This window comes from Helianthus annuus, chromosome 9 (genome assembly GCF_002127325.2).
Source record: "Helianthus annuus cultivar XRQ/B chromosome 9, HanXRQr2.0-SUNRISE, whole genome shotgun sequence".
NCBI lineage: Eukaryota > Viridiplantae > Streptophyta > Magnoliopsida > Asterales > Asteraceae > Helianthus > Helianthus annuus.
The window spans coordinates 149468982-149474981 of NC_035441.2; positions in this window are offsets into that span (position 1 = coordinate 149468982).

Here is a 6000-nt window from a genome sequence, read left to right on the forward strand (position 1 = left end):
GCCTGCTATTTTATGATTATAAAATGAAACTATAAGATGGGTGTTACAAGTTGGTAATCAGAGCTCAAGGTTGTCAAAAAAAAAGTGTGTTCGGTTCAAGCTTGATCGATTATCCGGTAAGAATTATTTATATGAGTAGATTGTAATAAAACAATTAGGAAAAGTATTTGAATTTAAGTGCACGGGAGGATTGTGTTAATACACACAAACCCGGAAAGTGCACTAAACACGAATGGTTTAAGCAAGTTACAAGCTTGGCTAAATCAAAATGAAAGATGCAAATGATAATGAAACGAAATGTTTGACAATTGATATAAACATTTCAGATTCGAGATGTCTAGTATTGGTAAAAGACGATTAAGTAGTATAAAGCCTAACCATGGATTGATTATAAAATAAGTATAATTGAATGTCACGTATACGGGCAACGTTGAATAACAAGATTATTGATAAATCAGAAATGTTCAGATGATATGATGACCGCATTTGAAGATGACGGGAGTTAAATGATTTAAATGGCGGAAGGTTCAGAGGCATGACAGAGAACATGCCAGCAAAGAACCTAAATCAAGTGATGATTTGAGACAACGGAGTACATCAGTGCGAGTATAAACCAGGTACACGTTCTAAATTAAGATAAGACAAGTGGAATGTAAAAAAATTCACATGATGAATGATAGTTGCATATGGGCATATATGGTGAGTGAAATGAGTGAAGTATGCTAAACAAATAAATGGTGAGCATGTGAAACCGAGGTAAGGGTAATCTTGATAAATACTGGAGCGGGAAGGAGTGCGTGTGCACTCGAACCCGGGAATGTAATAAGAGATAAGTGTCATAATGGGAGGGAGTGCACGTACACTCGAACCCGGGAAACTTAATGAAGTGAATAAATACCGTATTGGGAAGGAGTGTAATTACACTCGAACCCGGAAATTTGCAATAGTAATAAATGGCAAGGACAAGGTTATAGACTTGGCCAAACCAAATAACACATGTAGAAACATCGTTTATATTAATAAACGATGTGGGTAAATTCCATACAACGACATGGAATGATAAAATGAAACGAATCAATTCCTGGTTATTATTAAACAACGGATTAAGGTTAAGAATGAGAAATGAAGACTCGGGCGGAAAATATCCTCAAGGAAAAACTAAATGGATGATACGTATTATTCGCTACTATGAATAATGAAGTATCAATGAATACAGATTTAGAAACTTGGGTATGGGTAACCATCCAAGTGACACGTTATTAATAAAACCCTTATGAGGAAGAACGATGATCACATTGATGGGTGAGATCGAATAAAAGATTAGTAAAATAAACGAATTTTAGGCTTAAAAGGGATGCCATGACACCCAAAATTGTATTTCTAAGAGCGAAATGACACGGGTAAAAGATGATCTATGAGATCACCATAACCTTCAGGATTATAAACAATGTAAAGGCTTAAAGGACTAAATGACACTCGCGTCACCAATAGAAAGAAATAAGTTATATCGGGCCTCGCCAAGAAGGGTAAAAGCCTAAATGAAATTGCCTACAAGGCTAAGCGAAAGAACCTACGGGTCACTTGGGTAAAGCGTGGGAACTAGTTATGATTCCCCGCATAAAACAGTAACGGAAAAGAATAATTCTTGTCGTTAATTTCTCGATATGAATAATTGACATTTGTTAAAGAGAAAAACGTTAGACAAAAATTCAGTTTTGTAAGAAATAACGTTCTAACAAATATGAATATTATGAGAGAGATTAGAAAATGGTTAATACTAAAGGATATAGGTTTTAACGCCGATAGGTGTAAGACGATACATTCGAAAGAAAGACTCTTAATAATGAAAAGCCGACATAAACTTAAACATAACGTGATGTGATCACGGACACAAAAGTGATATAGAATACAACCACGTTGTAATGAGAGTTACTAGATATGAAATTATAAGCACACAAAAGGCTGATGACGGCAATATAGTATACCCGAATGACGAGGTATAAGGTAAAACGGTGACTAATCAGTCTAGCCGGTAAAACTATTTATAGTCAAAGCAGTGTTGTGACCTATGTAGAGTGCTTGTCAATGTAGGATTAGCGTGAAGTAAACATGCTGAAGGACTCAGTGACCGGGTGGTCAAAAGACAACTCGGTCGAATAGGCGACAAGGATAGGAAATAGATGATAAAAGGTTACGATCCATGAGGACATATGCCCAAAAGCCACACATGTCAATACAAATGAAAAAATTATACCGGAGAACAAAGAATGTCTTGAAAAGCGAAACTAAGATAGTTTAGTCCAAACCAAAGGACTACTTGCAGAAGGTTTCGAGGACGAAACCTATTTAAGGGGGGTAGACTTGTAACACCCCAAAAATGTAAACATTTTATTTTAAATAAAAGACCGGTAAATAAATAAGTGAACTAATTAGGATTAAAAATAACCTAGTTAGATAAAAGTCTTGTAGTGACTTATAAGTGGGTTAAAAACACTAAAAATATAAACCAAATGATAGTTAAGGGACCTAAGTTGTTGAAATGGAAACTTGAATGATTAAAACAAAATTAATCACACCAAACACACACTTAGGTGTGTGTCTGGTCGATCTTAACAACAGGGCGACACAAGGGTTCCCTCACAAACCCTAGTTCATGCTAAATCTCACAAATTGAATGTCAAGATCAATTCCAAATCAAAATCCGAGCACGGAATAGTGATCTCCATTGAAAAGGAGTCATAAGGTATGTGAATTTTATGGGGAATCTCTAGTTGAATTTCTGAATGAACTTAGAGAATTCGAAAATTGTTGATGCATGTATGAGATATTGATGAAATAGGAACAATATAGTGTCTAGGAGTAAACCCTAGACAAGTATATGTTGAAATCATGCTTAATTCTAGTAAATTCCATGAACACCAATGAAGGTGATTAGTGGGTTTTGTGAAACTTGATAAACACTAGGATTTTGATTGTTGTTCTAGTGTAATCTGATATTTATGAAGTGATTTCAGATTTATCGAGGTTAACATTTATATTGAATAGTTCGATTGATGTTAATTTTGGCAATATAACAAGTTATGAACTTGATAATGAACCATGTAAAATAATGCCCTTTAGGTGTTTGTTGAAATGCCTAAAAGAAGGCTAAATATAGAAAATTATGAATAAAAACGCATATTAGAATGATGATATGAATTATGCGTGATATGTTGTGAAAGAAGTTCTAAACAATATATGGTTGAACTCTATAGGCAAGGAATCCGGATCCTCAAGCGGACAAGCCGGTGGAGACACGCGTTGAAAGGAGCGCTCTAAAGGTACGTAACTACGGTTTCGTTACGTTATGCTCAATTATGTATTTTCGTTAGTAGACTTTAAAATTGGTATAAGATATGAAGTTGGTATTTAGTTGAAGTGACAAAGATCACTAGATAAATAAACGGGTCAAATATTGGTTAGAGTAAGTTTGGTGTGTTGTAAAATGGTGGTTTCCATTAAACAACCAAACGGGTCGAACAATAGTTGAATTTGTAGTGTTGAAGTGACTAAAAGGTTACTCATTAAAAATTGAGTTATAAAAGCGTAAGCCATGGAACGGACGAGATACGCTAAGGTTGACAAGCCCGGGAATGGGTAATTATGGTTAAGGACTAATGTTGATGAATTATGTAAGTATGTAACTTGTTTCGTTACATTATGCAAATTAGATATTGTAATCGTTCAAAGTTGTGTTTTAGAATAAAGATTGGTATTAGTTGAAGTGACAATGTTCACTACTTGATTTAATGAGTTAAAATTAGATTAGAAAGTGTTTGGTAGTCATTAGAAATGGAGGATTCCATAAATGAGCCAAACGGGTCGAATAATTGTTTAGTAAGTAGTAAAAGTGTGTTTCGAATAACATTTGGCAATGACGGATTACAAGAGCGTGAAACCATAGATTTGGTAATGAAACGCCGATGATCATAGCCCCGGATGTTGGGTAAATACGTCTTGCAGACATAAAAATTTGTTAGTGGTTAAGTTAACGCAAAAGCTAAACGGGTCAAATAAATACATAAGGCATTTATAGACTTTCTGCCCGTACATCTAGATTTTGATATAATAATCTTGATAGATGCATTGGTAATTTAATTACGGACGCGTAGGAAAAAGAATCGGCTAAAACGGATATGTAAATAAAAAGTTATGAGGAATTGAGCGAAAATATATATATATATATATATATATATATATATATATAATATATATATATATATATATATATATATATATATATATATAAGAAGGCTGAGCTGGGCGAACCGTGGGTCACGGTCCTGAACTGTGGCTCACAGTTTGGCAATTCTGTTTGGAGCTGGGCGAACCGTGGGTCACGGTCCTGAACCGTGACTCACAGTCTAGCAGTTCTGTTTTGAGCTGGGTGAACCGTAGGCCATGGTTCTGAACCGTGGGTCACACTTTGGCAGTAATTTGTTTGTTTTTCATTATTTAAGCAATAGAACTCGTTTTTACTTAATATTAAGATGTCAAAAGTAACGATTAATGTGGTTTTGACCATAGGTGCTGCTCGTTTGTTGTGGATGTTGATCAAGCAATGGAATCAAGAACCGAACACAAATTTTGAACGCTTCCGCGCTAATCTAATCTAGTTTAAAACATGTCGTTTTGTAAACACTTCTAAACGTTGAATATTTTAATCTAGTTAGTTGACTATGTTTAAATGCTATAATGAAGTACATCTTAGTTTATTAACTAAGTTTTTGTTAGCTATGTATTTCGTTTTAAAAAGCCCGCTATTTTATGATTATAAAATGAAACTATAAGATGAGTGTTACAGCGGATAACTCAGATAAATGCTGACGAGGTTCAGTACATAGACAGACAGTGTTTTGAGACCCAGTATGGGCCAGAGACTAAGTACTACACTAGTATAATGTGTAGAGAAGTAAGGACTACAAAACTGCTTCACTATGTGATAGTTTAAGTGCCGGAAAGTGCCTAAAACCCACTTAATGTGTTGAATTCAGCATTTTTCAGCAAAAATCAGCATTTTAACAAGTTGGCAACATGCAGAAATATGACTAAATGGTCCTGAATGCTTTCCTAAGTGTCGGGAATTAAAAGTGTCACAAAAGGGTACATAAAGATCACTAAACGGTATAGTTTGACACTTTAACAAACCGGTACCTAACCGAACAACCGGACGCTACCCGAAACACCAAAATTACACTAGAAGCATTGTTTTATTATTTCTGAGCTAGTTATGATCCCCGAACACCCTAACACCCACTAAAAATATCTAGTGACTAAAACACCTAACTAATGCTTGGTTTTGGACTATAAGATACCTAATTGGTTTAAACTTACACTTAGACCCCCCCCCCAAGCTAGTAATCGGCCATACAAAGGTTTAAGAGGAAGAATGGTTATAAGAAGGACATTAGGGATAAAGGACTCATAATCTTTCACCAACACTTCACTCATCTTCCTCCTCTCCCTCTCTTGGCTCTCGGCCGAAACCTCATCCCCACACCATCACCATTTTCTTTTCACTTTCATCCATTCCATACACTCACAAAGGAGCTAGAAGATCTGTAAAGGAGCTTGGAGCTTGTGGATCTTGAAGGACCTTCATCATTTGCTATTATCCAACACACTTATCATCTTCAACCTCTTGTGTTCATCCCTAGCCATAGAGCTAGTAGTAAGGCCCTTATAATCTCTTGTTACTTCATATTTTGTTGGGTAAAAGATGATGAACATTGATAATCATGAAGAACACTATAGAACATAATCAAAAACATGAACATAAGCTTGATATATGAAGTAACCTTGATGAAACTATGTTGTTTAGTGTATGTATGATACTTGATTGTTATTTTCTTGAGATTATGATGTTGATCATCATAAGGAGCTTGCTAGATTGTGATTAAACACATGATCTAGCAAGTAAGATGATGATTATGTGATAAAACAAGATGATCATCCTCATGT